Source organism: Python bivittatus, unplaced genomic scaffold (assembly GCF_059951505.1).
Source record: "Python bivittatus isolate LINGU-HERP-01145 unplaced genomic scaffold, Pbiv_v1 ctg000480_np1212, whole genome shotgun sequence".
NCBI classification, from domain to species: Eukaryota; Metazoa; Chordata; class Lepidosauria; order Squamata; family Pythonidae; genus Python; species Python bivittatus.
Window position 1 is genome coordinate 431901 of NW_028277075.1, and position 24821 is coordinate 456721.

At 36.5% G+C, this 24821-nt stretch overlaps 1 protein-coding gene across 1 annotated transcript in view; it reads right to left on the reverse strand.

Annotated features, from left to right (window-relative positions):
* Positions 1-24821, reverse strand: part of FAM181A (family with sequence similarity 181 member A) — an 83434-nt gene that overhangs the window by 55072 nt on the left and 3541 nt on the right. The window lies entirely within an intron of this gene.

Here is a 24821-nt window from a genome sequence, read left to right on the forward strand (position 1 = left end):
CTTTACATAGAATGTAATTAACTATTATTAAGGCCATACAACAAATAGTAAAGTACTGTATATAATACAAAATCAAATAATGTTTATTAAAGGTTTTAGAAGGGAATTAGAGTGGGCAAAAAATGTAATCACTGTGTTAATAATTCTAGGAACTTCGCTGGATAAAAAGTATACACATTTTCTGGAGTATAAGCCAATTTATACAGGACTTGAGACTATGTTTGATTTTTTTAGTATGTGGACAACAAATGAGATAATGTTGGAGATCTTCTAACTGGTTAGTATTACAATGACAAAAGTGTAAGTGATTACTGACCTCTAGCCATTGTAAATACTCTTTCTTTCTTTCTTTCTTTCTTTCTTTCTTTCTTTCTTTCTTTCTTTCTTTCTTTCTTTCTTTCTTTCTTTCTTTCTTTCTTTCTCCTTCAAGTCACTGGTGATTCCTGGTGACTGCCTGGACATGTTCCTGCAGTTTACTTGGCAGGATTTTTGGTGGTGGCTTGCCTTTGCCTTCTTCCTAGGGCTGAGAGAGAGTGAGTGACTGGCCCAAGGTCACCCAGCTGGTTTTGGGCCTAGGCAGGACTAGAACTCACAGTCTCCCAGTTTCTAGCCTAAAATGGCTCTCATGAATTATATATATGTAAAATAGAAAGGCATGCCTTATTGCCTGGTTAAGGCGGGGGGGGGGGGCATGGCAAGTGTTCCAGCCAATCCCAGCTGTGGCTGTTAACTAAATCAGAACACAGCACTTGAAATGATTCACTCGGAAGGGCTTAAGATGGCTTGGGCAGAATCACAACTTGAGAACAACTTGAGCATGTGTGTTTTTGTGATGGGCTAGGAGTGGGAGAGGCACGATATCTGCTCCTGCACTCTGAAAGAGGTGGGTGACCCATACTGGTGACAGGTGAAGCAAAATGTTGTGGATATGCCCTGAATCTTCAGTATCGTAATATACCCTTATTATGTGAACACTTTTTTAAAAAAATGTCTAGATTAAATGATTTAAAGCATTGTTTAACAATGAGATTTTTAAAAGCGTCAGTGCAAGTTCAACAGATAGCTAGTAATTGGATATTTTAGTTTGAAAGGGTAGAAATAATATGTCTCTGAGAATTTTTTATTCATGCATAAAAATAAAAATAACATAAATTGTAAATTTATAAAACTATTACAAATCAAATTCAAGTTACAACAACGATATCACAGATTACATGTGCCTGGTCAAAAATTGATTCAGGGCCCAAGGGACTGTGTTTTAGTATCATATTTGACTTGAGAAGCATATTTCAAGACTCTTCTGCAGCAGCATTTGATTAAGTGATGAATACAAATTAGTATTTTTTGTAGTTTTATTTTTATTAATATCATTTGCTATGAGATTTGTAGTGAACCATAAGCTTTTTTTGTCATCCCAGGGCAAAAAAATAAGACATTCCAGGAAGATGAGTGAGACAAGGAAAATGGAACAGTGGCTTTAAATTTTAACAAAAGATAGCTAGGGGTCCTGACAGGTCACTAAACCCCAATGAATCCACTTACTTTGATGCACATGAGTCATAGGTCCATATAAGATTGATGTATCTGAGTTATGCTTGCTTTATCTCTGTGAAGTCAGCCTTTGGGAGAATTACATTATTTAAGTCTTCTATAAATAACCAACACTAAATTGCCTTTGTTGGGTAAGAAGTCAATAATGTTCTTGTCAAGCAGAATTTTCAACTTAGCTTTAATAACCAGCAATACAAGGAAACAACTTGGATGAAATTTGAATCTGGATTTTTGTTTTTAGCTCTGTGATCCTGAAATAACAACAGCAATCATTTGATTCAGAATCATATAAAGCCAAAGTTATAGGCAAACGAAGAAGAGATGAAAAGCAAGTGAGTCTAATAAATATAGCAATATTGAAGAAGTGACATTTTTGAAATATTTATTAAAATAGCATTGGTTATTTATTTATTTATATTTAATTATGGGTAGCAGTTCTAGGTTGCAACAATCTGGATGACTACTAGATGCCACCAAAAAATCATAGTTACCTTTCTTTTTGCTGCCATCCTTTGGTCATATAGATATTTGCAGCCTAGATTTAATTTTGTAGCCCTAACTTAATTATTTGCATGCTTAAGGAGCAGTGAAAACTCAACTTTATGCAAGAGGATGTTCCTCTGAATTAAGTATTTTTGTCTTCCAAAGTCAGACTTCCTATATTATTACTGCCAGTTGAAAGATCTAGAAGCAACTAATTAGCGTTAACATAAACAAGCATTGCATAAAGCAATACTACTAACTGAAAGAACATTGGTTTTCATTCTCCCCTTTCACCAACTTCATTTCTCTGCACATTGCTAGCATTTTTCTGCATTACAAATGATAAGTGGTGATTACATATTGTTTCTGTATAAAGGAAAATTTTCAAAAGTGGAAAAGTTTGGCTGAAGAAAAGCAGGGTTCCCATTTCAAAGCCCCACTTAATAATAATATTTGCCCTGGTAGGGATGCAGAGGGGGGAAACCCAGAATTTGGATAGGATTAAGCTTCTCACATATAGTATCACTAAAGTAACTTAGATAGTATAAAAACTAGTTTGATATTTTGCAGTGGGCCGTTCATTTTTAATACTGTCTAATATTTTGTACACTTTTTTTCAGCATAGGAAACCTTACAGTGAATCATAACTGATCACCTATCTATTCAGCAATCCTATACAAACTGGGAATGGGTCTTTCCCATTATTTCAGAGCTGGACAGCCTCTTGGTGGCCAAGAGCTATGTAACATTTTTTCTGGGGCTAAGAACTGCCAAATAAATGAGTCCTTATCACACTTGTGGGCCACAAATATATAAGACCCCACCTACTTTGCAGCTTTTAGTCACAAAATAGGGGTGTCAATAGGGGTGATAAAAATAAGTCAATATGGCAACCACAACCACACAAAGCCCTACTTCTTTTTAATATGTGGTATGCATGCAATGCATGTAAAAAGAGCAGGGCTTTGATTGCATGGTCACAGCCACCATCTTGACCTTTGGGGCCTCCCCCTATGGACACCTCTGTTCAGAAAGCAGTTAGATGTTGTTGAATAATTCTTGCCATGCAGAGGTTGATACCTTGTAGATATCTTGTTGGTTGAGGTTGAATCTTGTAGATTTCAAAATAGTAAAATATCATACATCCCAAGTAATTTTTTAATAGTTGAAATCTCAAAATCCCCATGTTCCATGAATGTTGTGCTTACTTTCATCATATCATTTTATATTATTTTATATCAGATTGTATACAAGGATGCTGACATATCACAATACTTTGGCCATTATTTTTGGATTTGTACAATCATTGAAATCGTGCAGGCTTTGACAATTTTGTGAGATGAAAGGCATTTGATTTAAAAAAAAAAAAATTGGGGGGGAGGGTAGAGGTTCCCACTCCACTGAGCAATCTAGCATAATGGCATGAGGTACCTGAAAAGATTGGCAACCTCAGCCTATTGTTTCAAGTAACCAAAATCTTCTTTGCAATTTCAATATATGAATTCTACTTTTGCCCTCTGGAGCATTAGAAAACAAACTGAAGGACAAACATATATGCCACGGATATAGAGAAAGCAATTGGACGTATTCAGTTGTAGCCACAAATTAGATGATAATATCTGAAACCATTTTGCTTACTAATGGAAAATGTTTGACCTGTAAATGCATAGAAATGTTTCTCCATTTTCTCCACTTGCCTCACTGATATTATCAAGCTTGAGAAATTGTCACAACAGCAAGTTTAGTTATGGTAAAAGGCTTACATTTCTAATTGAGGACACTGAGAAGAAATATTATATGATTATTATTAAGGACTGCACTAAAAAAGTACCTACTGAAATTCCAAACTTGATCATTTGCAGTGATTTACAGGTTTCATATTATGGTACTTTGCAAATACAAAATGCTTATCATCAGAAGCCTACAAAATCTTTAGGAAATCCTGACATAAATACCAATACCAGATAGAGTTTTGCAGTTCTAAGGTAGAGATCTTTTGCTATTAACATCAATTTACAAATACTTCATACTCAAACATGCAGCTAAGGAAATGATAAATTTAGGGATAAGAAAGGTACTATCTGAATATACGCTGTCACCAAGGTATAAGTAAATTATCATTCAGAGTCCTTCTCTGAAAAGAAATGATCTTTTAAAAAAAATATGTAACAATCATTATGATAGTTCTATTTCTGGAGTCTCTATAATTTATTTAGGCAAAGAGAGCCCTAAATAAAATCACAGGTATTGTGCAATCTCAGACCTGGCATTCCCCAGATGTATTAGGATCAAACAACACATTTTTAAAAGGTTTACAGTCCTCCTAGGATGAAGTGGTAGTCTTTGAGTAGAGCTGTTAGCTTCATGCTTACCCATGTGGTTTTCTTAGCAAGAATCCAGAAAAGGTTTGCAGTTACCCCCTTGTAGGATGTTTTTCCCATTTCCCAATCTAGCCTACAGCCATGGAATTTCTTGGTAGCCTTCCATCCAAATATTTACCATGCGTATAACCTGTTGAGCTTTTCAAAATCATCCAAGGCTGTCTAGATCCTTCCTCCTAGCTAAACATTTGCAATAGATATGTACTAAGGAAAATTCCAATTTTAATTAAAATGTGTGAGCCTGAGTCAATGATTTGAGGAGAAACACATTCTGTGAAATGAACTCCTATTACATTTTTTTCTGGTTCTTTGGAGATTGGTTTGAGATTATGCTTCATTGAATGCCATGATGAACCACTGACTTATAATCCTCCTGCCTGCATAGATAGCATGGAATGCCTTTTAAACCCTTTCATCTTGTTATAGGATGAGATAAGGGACAGACATTAAAGGGTGCAAGAGCTGCACTCAATGAAAGTGACATATGATTGTACATACTTAAGCCCAAGATGTTCAGAAACATCCCAAGATGTATCAGGCTGCAAAGGGATATAAAATTCTTGAATCTATTGTTTCAACAAGTTTCTTGTAGTCCCAGGGGTTATGGTACAGTTATAGTACAGGCATAACCAGAAATATTTTATGATGCCCATAAAATTGATTTTTGCAGATTGATGGAAAATCATCAATCAGCTACAAATCAAGCTAGTACACTAACATCATTCAACACTGCTTATAGAAAGAAAGCCAAAGAGAGGGGAAGTCTGAAGTTTTGTGAAATGATTTGTATGATTTGAGAGGGTGAGTGTGAGATGCTTATATTGCTAAAAAAAAAAAAAAAAGCTTGAAAATATACTGGTAGACTTCTAGCATTTTGGGGTGCTCTTCCCTGAATTTACTCTAGTGTTGCATAAAAAGATTCCTAATAGCAGGAGTCAGACCTCTCACAACTATAAACTATAAATGTGTAACAATCTAAACACAAAATCACAAAGAAAGCATTGTGTTATCCTTATCTTAATGTTTCTGTTAGTTAATAAATACTAAAAAGTATATTTAAAAATCTTCCTGTTGTCCTTGAAGGTGACATAGAAGCCACAGTAACTGTGAGATGCAGCAAATGGTCAAATACACAATAGATATCATAGTTTATTAGATTTGAAGGCTCTGACTGCTAATTCACTTTTAGCCCAAACACAAGGTATTTGTGATAATGTTTATTATTGTTACTGATTTGAGACCCTAGTAGTCTAAGAAGCTTTCCTTATGCTCATGTGTTTATTAAAATCTGCCAAGGAGGCTGTTTTTTATCTCATATTTCAAAGCAGTGTATGATATGGAGGATAAGAGAGAGCACTCTTGGCTATGGTACCCCATAAATAGAACGGTCAGATAGATTTGGCTATTCAGCCAAGCTTTTGTCTGATCAAAATTTGGTTTTCTTATCTGATTTGATTTAAGTAGTTTAGGTGTTACAGTGGTGCCATTGTTTCTCATTGTATCCCAATCTGAAATCCATGGATAGTGAATCTTAAAAACAGGATTGCATAGAATGTCACACTGGGATTGTAAAATAAAATGAGATTTTGAGGGGAACAGTTCATCTATTTTGTAAAACATTCAGTTGTTGGCCATTATAATTTCCTACTCCCAGTAAGTTTGAAAGAAAACAACTAGGCAGTCAACTGTTTTAAATTTCCCAAATTCAAAAGCACCTGAGAACAAGGCTTTGGGGAGAAAAGAAAACAGCAGACATTCCAGTTGTCTCATAAGAAGAAATTAATTCATTGTCCAAACCCTGCTTAGTGCAGGATCCACTACTGAATCTCTGACAGTTGACTACTCAGTCCCAATTTGAAGATCTCCAGTGAAGAACTCACCACTTCATGTAGCAGCTTGTTCTAGTAGGTGACAGCTCATACAGTCAGGAAGTTCCTTCTGACATCTAACCTGAAACTGGTTCCTTGCCATTTTAATCCATTGGTTCTGGTCCTACCTTCTGGGGCAATAAAAAATAAGCCCACTTCCTCTTCTGTAATGACAGTCCATCAGATAATTTGAAGTCTGCTATCAGATCTCTCAACAGTCTTCTCTTCTGTGGGCTAAACTTATCCGGTTCCTTTAAGCCTTCATAATACTTGGTTTTCAGTACCCTCACTTCCTGCTAGCCCTCCTCTGATGATAATGGATTATGTGCCATCAAATCAGTGTCAACTCTTAACAACCACATACAGTGGTACCTCGAGTTACGAATGCCCCTCCTTACGAATTTTTCGAGATACGACCAGCTCCGGCCCAAAAAATTTACCTCGACTTGCGAACTCTGCCTCGAGTTACGAACCGGATCCGCGGCCATTTTCCCTGCTGCCACGCGGTCGTGGCTTCCTGTGGGGGAGATCATGGTAGCAAGGAGACGTTTGGTGAGGCTTGTGGTGTGTTTTGTGGCATTTGGAAGGTGTTTGGTGTGCTTGTCAGCATGGCTCCAAAGAAAATGCAGAGCAGGCTTGGCAAGAATAAGGCTTTGAAGAAAAAAGTGACGATCGAACTGAAGAAGGACATTATAGAAAAGCACGATCGTGGTATTCGTGTGACTGATCTGACCTCGGAGTACAAGATGGCGAAGTTGACCATCTCGACTATTTTCATGTTTTTATGGTTTAAAAATAAAATGCATATGTTTCAGAACTGTTTAACCATATGTATTTACATTGAACCTTATGGGGGAAATTTGCCTCGTGGTGCGACCAAATTCGGAGAGCGGATTAGCCGTATTTACATTGAACCTTATGGGGAAATTTGCCTCGTGGTGTGACCAAATTCAGAGGGCGGAACGGATTAACCATATTTACATTGAACCTTATGGGAAAATTTACCTCGAGTTGCAACCAACTCGAGTTGCAACCAGAGTCACGGAACGGATTAAGTTCGTAACTAGAGGTACCACTATAGTTAGATTTTCTCCAGGAGCCCTCCTCAGAACTTGCTTTTTGAACTATAGAACCCAGAACTGAACACAGTATTCCAAGTAGAGTCTGAACAGGGCAAAGTAGAATGGATTATTTCCTGTGACCTGTACTTTATGATTCTGTTAATATGCCCCAAGATAGTGTTTACCTTTTTAGCAGCTGTACTGGCTCATGTTTAACTTGTGGCTGACAAAGACACCAAGATCCCTTTCACATGTACCAGTACCAAGCCTGGTTTTCACCATCCTCTTCTTGTGCCTTTCATTTTTTCTTGCCATGCTCAGAACTTTATATTTGTCCTTATTAAGTTCCATCTAGTTCGTTTGTACATTATATATATGTTCAAATCTACATTAGTCCCTGTCTAGTCTTTTTGAATTTTCTCTCACTAAAATATTAGCTATGTGCCTCCCAGCTATGTGCCATCTGCAAATAATAAGTGTCCCTTCAACTCCCTCGTTCAAGCCTTGTGGCATTCCAGTCAATACTCCTCCAAGCTAAAGTGGGGCCATTAATGAGCACTCTGTGGGTGTGGTGATTCAGCTAACTATGAGTCCATTTAACAGTATCATCTAGCCCATATTTTGCCATTATATGAAGAAGCATATCATGAGGGGCTCTTTTAAAGGCTTTGCTGAGGTCCAGAAATACTATGACATTCCCTTGTTCTACTCAGCTAATAACTCCTATTAAAGAAGGAGATAAGTTTCATCTGGCACAATTTGCTTGTGATAAAAACCCACACTAACTCCCGTTCATGGGTAGCATGCGTATCAAAGTGCTCACAAGCATGCTGCTTGATCACCTGTTTGAGGACCTTTCCCATTATAAATGTCAAGCTCACCTTCTGAAATATAGTCAAACACCCTATTTCACAGTGGCTGGAATGGTTGAGAAATGTGCCTTGTCAACTTAAAACATCCATGAAATCCATCAAAAGTTTGGAGGATTTTAGAACTGTCATGAGGAATGTCAAGTTCTTATTTTATAATTTTTTATCTGAGTTGATATCCTGCTTTTCCTCAAAGCAGCTCAAAACAGTGCATATGATTCTTCCACTCTTTCCCAACCCCTATTTATCCTCACAATTACCCTCCAAAATACTTTGAGCAAAGACAGCAAGAGTCATTTGTCCAAGATTACCCACTGGACTTCATCCCTGAGTGGGAACGTGAGCCTTCAAAATTGTAATGAATAGTCATAATCATAATAATCCACTCAAGACAAAAGAGCGTATAGTAATACAGTCTGGTGCATGTTACATAAAAGAGCCGCTTGTCTGGGTGTTTTCTTTCCTTAATATTAAAGACAAGCACAAACCATCTGACAAAATATACCCTTGAAGTGGTGACCATGGCCAACTAAATTGCAATATAGAGTTTTGTGTGAGCGCTGGTATCTTTAAGCATATATCACCCAGTGATTTTGGAGAAATAACATCTTCTGGAGGCATTACTAACAATTTCAAAACAGATGGATCTTTTTTCTGGGCAACAGATAGAACAGCCATATATTTTCTGAATGAAACAGAAGGTCTTAATATTTCAGAGGCACAATAGCAACAATGATTATGATGGAATGCTAAGTCTCAGTTCCAAACTGACACTGGCTGGGGCAAATGGATGCCATTGCTCATGAGGACTTCACTTGGAACACTGTTAGTGATGACTTTAAAGAGTCCTGTAAAAAAAGCACAGGAATTAAAATGGTGGATTTTAACTAAATATACATTGGATGGATTCCCTGTTTCTTGCTCAAATTGGTATGTTGCCTGCAGAACTTTTATTAGCAATGAAGACCACACCTAATACCTTCCCATCATGCTATTTCCTTTCAGGAATAGGAAACATCATGCAAAGCACAAAAAATAAGAAATTGTGAACAAAGGAAATTCAAGGCAGGAGATAAAAGAAAATTTATTTGCACCAACACCTTTAGTATAACTTCCTATGCTTACAAAATAACCTAGCCATCACATCCATACACCATATTGCCTTTTGTTCTTTAAACTTCCTACCTTTCTCTTTTCCAGGATCTTATCAATTCCATCCAAGCACAACTTTCTCAGTCTTCCCATTCCTCTCAATCCATTCATTCTTCCTTCATCATTTTTTAACAGCTCAGTCCTCATTCATTCTCTTTATATAACCAAACCGCCTCTACATACTTCTTTTATACTAGTCATTCACATTTCTTGAGTAACCTATTTTTAGTGCGGTCAACTTACTTTTAGATTTCTCTTCAGATACACAGCTGTTGCTTCCATATAACAACATGAGCAGAAACTTAATCTGTATGTAATCATTTTCACAACCAATCTTTTGGGTTCTCAACCAACAACATTGTAGCATCTCTAACATCACCACAAGACACTTATCCATAAATACATTAAACACCTGAGGGGACACCACATATCTTGTCCACCCTCTGTTCAGTATTGAACCGCTCAGGATATAGATCTGCATACAACAACAGAGGGCTGATCTCTGCAGGTCATACAGACTGGCCAAAAAGCAGGCTAACAGGAGAATAGACTCCAATGAGTAATGAGCCTGCGCTGTGTATTTGGTGGAGGCTTGGCCTGGCTTATTTACTGGCCACATTCCCTGAGAGAAAATGCCGAAAATAACTTTTCAGGCCTCAGCTCTGTTGTGTAGATCTTGCTGTGCTATGCTTAAAACTGAATTCTGCCTTACCGTGTCTCCTGACTTTTCTTTGGATTCATCTCTATTGCATTCCTGGTCTTGATCTGGGCTAAGCCTGTGACTGTGTTTACAGTTGCCATCTGAAGATACTGGTAAAAATGTACTCTTCCTCAAAAAGTACTGCCTGAGCTTTGCCTAGCACTGGACTGTGGCGGGCATCTGGTTTGCTATCTTGCTGGCTGGCAGCCAGCAGTGCTGGCACAGTAAACTAGCCTGAGTTTTGTACGCAAAGTAGAGTCTCTGTTTCTGAACTTCAGACCTTTCCTTCTCTGTCACAATATTAGTGAGTATTCTGCAAAGAGTAGCAGTGAAATCTGGGGGAAGAAGGTATTTTACAATTGGATGAGGAAACATGGTTGCATGTGGCCAGGTTGGTACATTTTCTTAATTTTGATTTATTTCTAATGCAAAACTTACTGTCTCAGATTTGCCTCCTATAAAGGAATAATTATTTAATTATTTAACAATGCACGCAAACATAAACTAATGCCTATGGTATTTTTTTAATGGAAAAATGATTATTCTAGTTCTTATTAATCCTAGGAATGAAAATGTCAAAATATATCTGCCATTTATTCTATAGTCTCTTGTATTCCCACAAATAGTTATTTCATTTCATGCTCTCCCACACATACATACAGACACACACGCACAGAGGTAAGACTGGTACATTGGTGCTTTCCCATAGTAGTCAATAGAGGTCTAGTCTGAGGAAAAGGTTTATTTAGGTTTGATCCTCAATATTTTGTTTGATTGCAGTATTTGGCTTAGAATCAGAGAATCAGAGTCAGAGGTGGAATAATAAAGGATGAACAATCTTTTAGTTTTATACAGGTAGTCCTCAGGTTACAACCACTTGTTCAGCGACCATTCAATGTTACGACAATGCTGAATAAAGGGGACTTATGACTAGTCCTCAAAGTTGTGGCCATCACAGAGTACCATGGTCATGGTCATGTGAGTGTGATTCAGGTGCTCAGCAACAGGCTCACGCTTACAATAGTTTTAGCATCCCACAGTCACGATTGCCATTTGTGACCTTCCCTGCTGGCTTCCCATGGGGAAGCCAGCAGGAGGTTGAAAGTCACTCTGGTTAGTCGTTCCTGCTCCTGCCACTTTTTTCTCTCAAGAAGCAGGGCGAGTGCAGGCCCTGGGTAGGTGAGCAGCCCCCACTGGGCCACACACCAAACTGTAGCGCCCACTCCTGCCTGCCTGTGCTTGTGCCATGCTGCAGCATCCCCCCACTCACCTGCACTCATGCCATCCAGCAGCACCCACCCCCCACCCAGCCACACTCACACTGGGCCATAGCACTCAACCCCTGCCTGCCTGCACTCTATAGCACCCACCCCTCACCTTGCTGCACTCGCACTGGGCTGCAACACCCACCCCACTCACCCACTCATGCTTGTGCCACAATGCAGCACCCACCTCCACACCTCTCCACATTCCATAGCATTCACCCACCCGCCAATCTGCTTTCAAGCTGCCTAAGGAAAGGCTTGTCGTGACCGGGACTTGCAACTTCCTGCTGGCTTCCCCATTGACTTTGATTGTTGGAAGCCAGCAGGAAGTTGCAAGTTACAGTCACATGAGGTCCTCACTTAATGACCCACGATCCTTGCTTAATAACAGCTACAAGGACTGCCAGGATTGCTGTCACTAAGCAATGCAGTCATGTGACATCACACTTTACAATCGCATTGCTTAGCAATAGAAATTCCAGTCCCAATTATCATTGTTAAGAGAGGACTACCTGTAATGAGCTGTGTGACCTCATCATTCTCTTAGGGGTCTTGTTCAAATTCAGTGGTTAAGGAAGTGAGGTTTGCATTCTTCCCTTCCCCCTGGTACCACTGGAATATATGAGGGTTTGGAAACTTTCACTTTCATTTAGAGTAACCGGTTATACTGAACCTGTAAAAGGTATGGTTAGCCTAGTCTTAGCTAGAAACAGTTGAAACAAGCCAATTTCAAATAATTCATGGCATTGGCTTGTTTTGACTAAATCATATTTATGATTAACTCCATGTTTAGGAATTTGACATAACATGAAACTGTGGTTAACTGAACCTGGAAGGACAAGCTTCCGATCAGCTCTTTGTAGCCATGCTCATCGAGTGTGTTGGGTGTTATTACTGAAACTGGACTAAACTTTTATCTAAGGATCAATATATCTATAACATACTCATTTACTAAGCACCTACTTTGGATTCTGAATCAGGCTTTCCTTTTGCAAGTACCTGTAATGTCAAAAGGTAAAGTCTTGGTATCCTATCACTACAAATCAGCAGTGATGCAACTCTTCATTTGGAGGTAAAAAAAATATAATGAGAGCTATTTCAAAGATATAAGCAAAATCTGACTCTCCAGACATACAATACTTGAAGATGGGGAGGGCTAGTATAATTCTTTTTGTTCCCTAACTGGTGAGTCCAAAATCATCCTAGAAAAAAGTGGTGGCAAACCATTTCTGTATTATTGTCAAAAAAAATCTTCAGGGATTGTTCAAGCTTGACATGAAGGAGATTATAATTTTTACAGTAATCTTCCATTATAGAGGTGGTATTATTATTATTGTTGTTGTTGTTGAGGTATGATGATGATGATGATGTTATAGAGGTGGTATTATTACTATTACTATTACTATTACTATTACTATTGTTATTATATTTGTATCTGTTTTGGGTCTATACTTGCTAAATATAGATTTCTGTGAATGACCTCAGGTTCCAGCTTTTTGAGAGAGAAGCACACGATGCATTCCAACTTTTTCTTTTATAACATCTTTAAAGGACACACAAATAGATACAAAAATTAAAAATGTCCATGCTATGGCATGTTTATAATGAGTCAAGAGTTTCTAATGACTGTTATTAATTATTGAATTATTCAAGCTTTACTTGCTATTTAAACTATCATAAAACTCTAAGCTGTGAAAGCTACCACACTGATAAAAACAATGTGCTTTGAACATAGCTGATTGATAAAAACAATGATAAAAAGAGTGTGCTTTGAACATAGGAATTTGTGTGCCCTTTTTTTTAAAAAAAAAAATCTGTTTCTTATCTTTTTATTATTGAGGACATGGATTTTTTGTTTGTTTGTTTTGTGACTTAAAAACTGTGCAATAATCCAATTAATGTTTCTTTCTTGAACCCTACTGTGGTGATGCTTCTGTGATTCTTTCATGTCTATCAGTTGGACTATGGATGACAAGAATCCAGCTTAATCCTTCTTCCCTTTCTCCCTTGGCAGAATATTGGTCTTCAAATGATGTTAAGGCAGAGAAGAAGACTCCACAGCTAACATATTCAAGAGAGGGACTTAATTACAGCAAATTCACTTCCACTTCTCTTATGGTATACAGTTTTGGAATCAAGTATCTGGTTTCTCTTGCATTTACTTGACTACTCAGCCCCCATGCAAATCTTCCAGGAAAAGGTGCAATAGATTCAAGTATAAGAGGGTGGAACTTGCATCATGACAATGCATGTTTCAATGTTCTGGTCTCATCATGATTAGATATGGAAGCTTATGACTTCAGTTTTCCAAAGCAATGTTCAAAGAAAATGACAGTTACAGTATAAAAGAAGAAGAAAAATATCTTTAAATCAATTTTAAATAATAAGAAATAATAATAAGATAAATTCTAAGACAAGGGCAGGTCACACTTGGAGACATTGGGATCACTATCTGAGAATGGTCCTGATGTCTGGCCTTCAGGATTCATCCACAATGCCAGGTTATCAGATCCTTGGTAGCTCTGAACTCTTACTGCTGCTTTTAAACATTGGGTTGGTTTGTAATCTGCTCTCATCCATGACGTGACCTGGAGGATATGGCTGACTGACATGTATTACCAAGGCCATGGTATTACCATGGGGAGGGAGGGGTTCCCCTCTCTGAAATATACCCTCCTGGGTTTTGGGTTTGGCACCAGTGGAGGAATGGGAGGTGGCTACCATCATCTGTGAGTTGTTATGGGCTCTCAGAGGCTTTGCCCTGCAGGTAACCAGATATGGTTCTGGTTGAAGTTGGGCCTTGAGGAACAATTGGGATTGTTGCTGGTGCACCATTCTCTCTGTGCACGGTGATAGCCTGTGATTTGCTATTCCAGGCTGGTTTTGGAGACACCGAGGCTGCTGGTCTTTGGGGATTTCAATTTACCACCTGGCAATATTGAGTCTAGGCTATCTCAAGAGTTCATGGCAACCATGGACCCGTCCCTAGTTATTGAAGGGAAGACCCAGTGTGTACTGGGATATACTCTAGATCTGTTTTTTGTCTAGGGCAGTTGCAACATGATCTGGTTTTGGAGGATATTTCCATTAATCCATTACAGTGGTCAGCTTGTTGGAGCTCTTCCCCACACAGAGGAGTATGGCCACTCAAATAGGTTTCAGAGGGAGCTTGGGGTCTTCCCTGAGGATTTACTGGGCAGTTCTGCCAAGGTCTTAGTCACTGCCTGGAATGAGCAGGTGGCTGGGGTCCTGAATTGCTTCTATACAAACTTTACCTGTGTGCCAATCCTAGTCTGCACCTTAGTTCTGGAACACCATTGGAGAAAGACAAAGAGTAAGTGCAACTGAATTTGAGTAACACCCCATATCTGGGACTATATCATGGTGATGAGGGCAGAGAAAAATTACTTCTCCACCCTTATTGCATCTGATGATACTCAACTGACACCCCTGTTTAAAGTGACTTGTTTCTTGCTGGGGAGGGATGAGAGAGAGTGAAGAGGGTAAAATATAAATGCATTTATAACTGCTGTCAAAAAGATTGGAAGCCACTTCTTTATAATCTTTTTTTCTTCTTTTCTATTTCTATTTCTATTTCTTTTTCTATTTCCTTTCTTACTTATTCACTATTGTTTCTTATTTTCTTTGTTTCTTTTCTAATATATGTATTGTTTTTATCTTACTAAAAATTTATTCAATAAAAATTATATTTTTTTAAAAAAGGAACATGCTTTGACTGTGAAGAATATTCATATATATATATATATATATATATATATAATTTTATTAAATTAATTAAAATATATTTTATATATTTGTATAATTTAAATTTTATATAATTTATATAATGTAAATGTATTATAAAAATATAATATATTTAACTATATAATAAGAATATATAATTTTATTAAAGATTTTTAAAAGGAAAGATAAAAACTAACTAATATAAAGTAAGAAAAAGAAAAGAAAAAAGAAAGAAAGAAATCAAAGAGAAAGCTAAAAGTGCAAGAAAGGAAAAAAAGGAAAAGGAAAATAGAAAGGAAAAGAAAGAAAAAAGATGCAAAGAAGTGGCTTCCAATCTTCTTTACAGCAGTTTTAAGTACAATTATAAATTTACCTCTTACTCTGTGGTTACAACATAACTCTCTTTTTCCTATAATCTATCCTGTCTAAACATCAAAACCATAAATCATAAGTTCATTTTTTTCTGTTTCACACAAAAAATCCACAAGGGTTTCCAGTCAGCAATAAATGTAGTTATTGTCTTTTTTTCTGATCAAAGAAGTCGATTTAGCCATCTCAGCAAGTTCCATCATCTTCACCAACCATTCTTCCATTGCAGGTAATGCCGAGTCTTTTCATCTTTGTGCAGACAATAATCTCACTGCAGTTATCATATACAAAAACAAAGTTCCATGATTTTTTTCCAAATGTTTATCCAGCAATCCCAAAAGAAAAGCCTCTGGTCTCAATTGTATATTAATCTTTAAAATCTTCTTAATCAGTATGTGTATTTGAATCCAAATTTTTCTAGCTTTTTTACACATCCACCAAGCATGATAAAATGTCCCTTCTTGTTGTTCACATTTCCAACATGAATTTGAAGTGTCTTTATACATTCTAGACAATTTCTCTGGTAACATATACCAACAATACATCATTTTATAAAAATTCTCTTTAAGATTATAACATAGTATAAATTTCAATCCTTTCAACCACATATTTTCTCATTGTTCCATCTGAATATTATAACCAATTTTTTTTGCCTACTTTATCATACATTCTTTCACTTGTTCTTCTGTTTCAAATTTCAATAAAAGCCTATACATTTTAGCAAGTATATGTTCATCATTTGTACAAAATTCTATTATAAAGTCAGTCTTAAAATGATCAAAACCATAAACTCTTTTGTCTTCTTTATATCTTTCTAATAACTGTAAAATAAGAAAACCATTGGCAACTATATCCTTCTGCCACCAGTTCTTCTCTTGATTTTATTTTACATTCTCCTTGACAAAAGTCTAGTATCTCACAATAAGTTAGCCATTTGTGTTTACCTATTGTTTCTCATCTATAAAATGCTTCTTGTGCTGGGAGCCATAAAGGTGTTTTCGGGCACAACCTGGGTTTGTATGTATTCCGTATTCTCAATATGGCACTTTTAATATAATGATTTTTAAAATCCACATTAACCTTGACCCAAATCTCAGGCCATGTCCTTCTAACTCCAAGAGCCTACTATTTCTCAGCAGCACCCACTATTTCATCCAAACCAAACAGCAAGCTGCAAGCTGATTTGCAGTTTCAAATCAGGCAGACCCAATCCTCCACTTTCCTTTGCATCTTGTAACACCTTATATTTAACTCATGGTTTTTTCCCCCACCACACAAATTTAGACATATCCTTCTGCCACTGTTTAAATGGTGCACTAGTTGTCAAAACAACTATTGTCTGAAACAAAAACATTGTTCTAGGCAAGACATTCATTTTTATCACAGAAATTCTCCCCAGCAATGACAGTTGTAATTTCTCCTATCTTAACATCTTTTTTAACTTAATTCCATGTCTTAACAGTTATTTTGAAATAACATACAGTTCATATTTATCATAGTGATACCCAAATATTTTACCTTCTTCTTAATCTTAAAACCTGTTTTATTCATCAATTCTGTCTGATCTTCTATTTTCATATTTTTTGTTAACATCTTTGTCTTCTGTTTATTAATCTTGAAAACTGCTAATGCGTCAAAATCTTTTAATTTGCCCATTAATGTTTCAATTCCCGTTAAAGGATCTTCCAAAACCAACACCAAATCATCTGCAAAAGCACTTAACATAAGTTTCTTTTTTTAAGCTTTACTCCCACAATCCTCTCATCTTGTCTTATATTTCTATTCAGTATTTCAAGAACCAAAATAAACAAGAGAGGAGACTGTGGACATCCCTGTCTTGTTCCTTTTTGTATCTCACAAGGCTTTGTTAGATCACCATTAACAATTATTTGTGCTTTCTGGGAAGTGTAAATCAATCTTACCTATTTTATAAAGTTCTCTCCAAAATTCATATTACCAAAACCTTGAACAAGAAAGCCCAGTTCAAATTGTCAAAAGCCTGCATCTAAGAAAATCAATGTGGCTTGTTTTTCATTATGTTGCTCCAAATATTCTAAAATGTCCAACACATTTCTAACATTGTCCTTTAACTGTCTTTTAGGTTAAAACCCACATTGATCCTCATGGATAAATTCTTGCAAAATTATTTTCATATCAGCTAAAATCATTGTGAACAACTTGTACTCATTATTCAAAAATGATATTGGCCTATAATTTCTTGTTAAAATCTTGTCCCTCTTTAGGTATTAGTGCTGTATTGGCCTCATTCCAACTCTGGCATCTTTCCTCCCTGTAAAATAGAGTTTATCGTGTTTTGAAAAGGTTGTAAAAGTTCATCCTCAAAACGTTTATAATAAAAACCTGATAATCCATCTGGCCAAAGCACCTTTCCTGATTTAATCTTTTTTATAGCTTTAGAAACTTCCCTTATTGTTATAGGTCCATTCATAATCTGTCTTTGCTCCTCTACCAAGGATTACAGAGGAACAGAGACAGATTATGAATGGACCTATAACAATAAGGGAAGTTTCTGAAGCTATAAAAAAGATTACAATTTTGTTCTTTAGATATTCATCTATTTTCTTTAGAGAGATGTCACTTTCGTTATATAAGTTGGAATAATATTGATGAAATCCTTTTTGTATGGCCCTGTTATCCATTAATACAGTATCTCCCTCTTGTAATTTCAGTATCATTTTCTTTTTCTTTTCTTTTTGTAATTTATATGCTAGCCACTTCCCTGGTTTGTTTGCAAACTCAATGTTTTTTTTTTTTGCTTTACATAGTTCATTTTTATTTTCATTTCTCTTACTGTTAACATAGATAACTGTCATTGTAACAGCTTAATTTGTTGAGAAATACTTATCTTGTCTGGAAATTTCTTCAATTCATCTCCTTTTCTCTTTATCTCATCCAAAATAGCTTGCATTTTCTCTTGACTTTTCTTTTTGAGTTCACTATTATATTGTATAAAATAACCTCTAATGAAAGCTTTACTTGTATCCCAAACCATTCTTAAACCAGTACCTTTATCTAGGTTATTTTCAAAAAATTCTTTTCTTTTTACAATCTTCCACTATTGCTTCTTTCTGTAGCAACATTTCATTTAGTCTTCATCTAAAATAACTAGATTTCCTTTTATAAAACACAGAGGATTATGATCCACAAAAGTATTTGGTGATATCTCTACTCTGAAAACCTTAGTAGCCAAATTCTTTGAAATCCAAATCATGTCTATTCTTGAAAACGATCTAAGTCTTTTAGAAAAGTAGGTGTACTCTCTTGAATTGCCGTTTTTCCTGTCTCCATATATAAACTAAATTATCCATCAAATCAAGGAAAACTTTTGGTAATTTGCCTTGAGGGATTTTAATATTTTTTCTCAGAAGTTCTATCCAGTTGTGGGGAGATCACTCCATTCCAATCCCCCATCAAACACCAATTTTCATAAGAGAAACCTATTAGTCTCTCCAAAAGTCAGAAGAATTTTATTTTTTACAATCTACTTAGAAACACCAATGTCAGTAGCTTATATCATCTACAAAGAAACACATCTACTTAAATCTATTTGTCTTAACCAGATTGTGAACTGGGTTGACAATCCAGGATATTTTGGTAATTATATTAAGGTATGGATTCAGACACTTTGTTTTGAAATGGTTTTTACTACTGAAAAAGTGAGATAAGAAATTTACAATGAAATAAATAAAATACCAAGTTTATTAATACTGTAAGCCAGTTAAACCAAATAACAAAACTAAAATGTAACTATAACCAATTAAATATCCCAAGCATGCATCTATTCTGTAATGTAGAGTGGATGTCATGAGCCACAATTCAGAATTTGAATCTGAATCTGATTCTGACAGTATTGCTCCAGCTGATCAGCCACAGACATCTGATCAGCTGGAGCAGTCAGATGATGAGGTGCAACCCCCCCCCCAAGCCCTATATCCAGATGCAAGCAGAGCAGCGTCAATCAAGGAGATTCCTTGCAAGGCAAAGGTTTAGCCTTGAATAACTGCAGTCAGCTGGCAGCAGAGAGGTTTATGTAGCTTGCTTTGCCTTTACTCTCTGTTGGAAAACCATTTGAAAACCTAGCTTGTGTCTTGTGTATATCTTGATTTCCCAACTTCTGGACTGGCTGACTATCCAGTTTAGCTTTGTGACTTTTGGTATTGTGATTTGACTACTCTTTTGCTTCTCGGACTACAGATGGTACTTTACTTTGATAAGTCTTTGTTTTGCAACTTGTCTGCTGTTACCTGCTACTGCTCCTTGGCAACTGTGTCTGCTACCTTGAAACAGAACAGTGGACATAAATGGTCTCCCTTGTGCCTTCCTTGATATTAATAAGTGCCTGGCCTGGTTAGCGTAACATAGAATCACAGCTTCTATTTATAAATGGGATAGATTTCATCCTGAACTCTCCTTACTTTAGTTTCACTTGGAAAGGTTCTTATGAAAAGTGTGTGGCTCATTATTGTTCTATAGGGCTTGCACTGGTTATAGAGATGTTCTAATGGAAAACATTCTGATGCTGTGAAGATTTTGTGCAAGAGAATGTATGATATCTTCTGTTGACACACATCTTGAGACCTTGTGCAATGGTGCCAGCACCATGTTATCCAAGACCTTCCATAAAAGATTGCACAGAGCCTTGCACAAATCAAAGCATATTGTGCAGTCTTTTATGGAAAGCATTTCCTTGTACAAGAATCTGCACTAAAACTGAAAACCCTTCTGATCACAGAAGGACATCTCTAATTCTAATCCACTTTTACTATGTAAAACTGAGGTTCCTATTATGTAGTTGTTACAATGTTCAGTGGTATTATATTCTGATTGTAGCTGCAATCCTGTATTTGCTAGAGAGGTTTTTTTTTTTCCTAAATTCATTGAGACTTATTTCTGGGAAGACATGTATTACAAGTCATGTGGTATTATAAAAACAACAATAGTTTATTTATGGCCCCAGACTTTATTATGTGTATTAATTTCTGGGAGATAAATTAAAAAGAAATCTAAACAGCATTAATTAAATTATAATTATGCACTTGTACTGTAATGTATAAAGTGTGACTGAAGAGCCACATTTCTAAAACTAGCTACAAAAACATTTGGACAGGACATTTTTATTGTGATCACTTATATTGCAACAAAGGTGACAATAATGTCTCATTCTTTGAGAAACTACAGTTCTGATTGCTTTTTTAAAAACTATTTTCTTTTTTTCCCTCCCCTTCCTGCCCTTAGATGGTTATGGAGTGTTCAAAACATCAAATGAGTACAAGTTTGTTTCCCAGTTCTCAAAGGAGAGTAACTTTGACATTACTCCCAGTATCTGTAGAAAGAGGGTATGAACTGCAGTTGAAGTCTTGGCAACAAAAAACAGAATGGTGCACACATGTTCTGGTTGATGGATTTTTATACTGGGTATTGAAAAAGCATTTTCTCTATGAAACAAATTTAAAATTAAAAAGATTGCTATCCTGAATACGCTGTTACATTTCAATGCTCAGTTTTCAAGGCACACAATGTATTTACATGATATTTTGCCTATATTTCCCTTTGTTGGAAAACTGGTGTGGGATCTGTGCTAATAGCGAAAAGAAATTTCTATCTTAGGACTACCACTTTCAAAGGGAACAAAACCATTTTCCCTGAGATGGTTCCATGGAAGGGAAATCACTTTTCTCCAGTACCATCCTAGACATTCTCAGAACTGGAAATGGAAGGAAAAATGAATTTTTAAAAACATTTGATTTCAACCCCAGATTGTAAATCTTTTTTTCCCCCTGTTTTTAAGTCTAGAGGAATTGTAGTTAATAGATACAGTGTCTTGACAGATATAAAGCACATCACATTTGTCAAGTTTCATCCTTCTAATATAGTTTTGCTGACTGATTTTCTGCATATAGATGCTACTTCTTCAGTTCCTTGATGTTGCTTCTCAGATGCACAGAAATAAACTTAAACATGATCTAGATAACTGCTAAAGGCAGGATGACTCACACCTCTTTGACACTGAGGTTGCTATTTTACCTCCACTTACTTAGCAGTTCAATGAGCCTTGCATCTCTGAAGACAGAGACTTGTACTCTAAAGTTCTGTAAATGGTGGAAGAAAAATGAGAAAAATCAGTGCTGTAATTTTTGACCTGTACTTTTTTTTTTTTTTTAATCTGCGCTCAGTCGTTACTGACTCTGCAGTGACTGCTTGGACAAGTCCTTGCAGTTTTCAAGGCCAGGTGTTTCAGAAGTGGTTTGCCAGTGCCTCCTTCCTAGAGCAGAGCCCAGCTGGCGAGCGCAGGACGCGGGGTTTCCGTTGCTTCGCGCGCTTTTCGGGTGCGCGCGGTTTTTCGCGCTTACCGGCAACTGCTCCCGACTCCTTTTTGCAAGGCGCCGCCAGCATTTTTCCTCCCACAGGAGTGAGAGTACCCATTTATCTACTCACGTGAGTTTTTGAACTGTTGGGTTGACAGGAACTGGGGAGGAAACAGGAGCTCACCCTGTTAATACGAAGGCTGGACTCGAACCGCTGAAGCGTCGACCATTTCTGGCCAGCAACTTTCAGCGTCATTAAGCCGCTGCGCCACCACGTCCCCCTATGCTGATGATATTTTTAACCTATACTACCTAAAGCTTTGTTTCTTATTCTCCCAAGAACAAAGAATGATTGCATATAGAGGTACAGAATGTGGACTCTTATCCCTCCTTCTCTTTTTTTTTCAGTGATCTTCTTTTCACCCAGGAACCCTTTTCAGCAGCCTTCAATCCATTCTGGAACCTACAGATTTTCAGCAGCTAAAACTGCTTGAATCCAGTCTGACTTGCCAGCAATCCTCTTCTTCTGCGTCTCTCGGAGTCCAGCAACGGCTACAGTTCTTTCCTGGTCAGCAGACATCCAAATGTGTTTACTGGTTCTACTCTGCCACAAAATGAATGGATCCCCTAATATTTTTTCAATCAATTCTGTAACTTTTTCTCTGTTACCTTTCCTTTGGTACATGGGAATAAAAATGGCATTTTTCCAATCAGCAGGCAGATATATATTAAAAATGTTCTACAGCCGTTTCATAAGCAAACACATAACATCTCACCAGTTTCCCCAACAATGCCTGCAGCCTTCTAAAAAAAATTTTTTGCAACTTTTACAACTTCTTTTTCATCATTTTTTCTTGGACACTAACATTTATAGCATTCATTGCAATTCCGCTTTTCAGCTATCAGTCATTCCTATAAAAATACTTGTTCCAGTATTCCCACATTTCAGTTTCATCCCAATTTTATTTAATTTCTTTTATGGTTAATTTATTCACTCCACTGGATGTTCCTTGTTTAGACCTACTGTATATTCACACTTCCCAAACATTTAACTTTATTCCTATCAAGAATCATATTGATTTTCTCTGCTACTTTTGATTTTACCACTCCTTGCTTTCTTTGACTACATTCTTCTTCTCTGTATACACGTTATACAATATCCTTTCATATTCTTTTGCAGCAATCATATTCTCTAATGTATTTTTTTTCATTAACAACCACTTCCATTACATCATTACATCAAGGATCCTTCATCATACTTTCCATTAGTATAACTCCATACTTCTGTGGCACTTCGTAACATTCTTTTAAATTATTATATGCATCTTTTATATCATTGCTCCATATATTAACTTTCCATTTAGTTGGAAGATTGTTTTTTTAATACTGTTTCATACAGAACTCATAGTCGCCCTCCTTGCAGTTATTCTACTTTTAATTTATTTTGCTATTTTTCTTTTCTTCCATGCCCCTTTTTCCAAGATCCACTTTTGGCACTACCAAAAGTTGTACACACTGAGAACTTCTCATCAACCTTGTATCCTTTGCTACTTCTCTCAATCTTTCATCATAAATAATCATTATTTTTATTATATGTTTTCTATGTATATGTATGAATAGATGTATGCTTAAACCATGGATTTGAAACAGATTTTTTAAAAGCAGATTGTCAACAAAGAATCTCCATGCTGATTCATTCTTGGTGCTCCAAATATCACTTTTTCCGTACCCTCGTCTTATTCCCACCATTCATTCATTATCACCTAACAGAGTAGTCTTTCTCCAGATCACATTCATTCAGAATATTGCACAATCTCACCTCCCCCCAACACACACCAAAGTCAAATCTGATTCTTTTATTATCAACATTCCCTAGTGTGCAACATGCAAGCATTATCAATACATTTTAGCTCTTTTATTCATAATTAAATGTATTCCTTAATTTCTGTATATCTACTCCACAAGTTTGGACCACTTTATTCAGATATCTTATATTTTTCCCCTTTCTATTAGCACCTCTTTTCTTCATTTCATTTCATTCTCTGTACCATTTACTTACTCCTCTTATATTCCAACTCATAATCTTCCATGTACCATGTTTTCACCAGACATGAGGCCATAAACAATGACCTTCATCACCTCATGGTTTTGGTCAACCAAGGATTTCATATAATACATTAACCAGCCAGATAGTTCTGGGAAGCTAAATCAACCTCATATCAGTTTTAAATTTGAGATGATTTGACTGAAGCTGCACTCCTACACAGATTGCAAGGATTAAATCCTATTAATACAGTGGGACTTACTTTCAAGTCCTTATGTTTAATATGTACAGAGCAAATGACATGAAATTGTGACTCATTGTTTGTTAGTAATATATACCATGAGATAAATGTGACTTACATAACCTTAGCTCCCATTCTCACAAGGCAATTGTCTTTGCAATTTGCTCATTACTCTGCTGGCTAAAAACTCAGTTTGTTTTCATTTTCTCCAATTGCTTTGCTTCTATGTTCTTAATGAGTATGACTGTGGTAACCCTTTAACAATAGAAGACTTCTGTTTGCTTTCTTGCAAGCTCTGTTAAAGGCTCCCAGTGTTTTCATTATTACAAAACTGCAGTACAGATGAAAATCACAAAGTATCTTTTCAGAATACAGACAGAGAAAAGGAAAGGAAGAAGAAAAAAACTTTGGCAAATAGCCCACGCCACATCCAGAGCATCAGATAGCGCCAATCTAGTGTGTATCCACTACCTATATAAGCTGTTCTTGTTTTGTTGTGTTCAGTATTTTTATATGGTTTTTACTTCTTTTGAACCAGAAAGATCCACAAGCTTTATTCATTTTTTATACTGTAATATTTTCAAAAAGCCCAGAGCAGTTGATATGCTTTCTTACCTTGAGTCTTACAGAATAACGAAGTGCTCTTTGCAAGTGTTCCAACAATAGCTTAGTTATGGCATAATCCCTGCCATCTGAAATGTCTAACTCTCATTAGGGTACTATTTGCTCTCTGTTTCATTCCTTAGGTGTTGGTAACTGAGTGAACT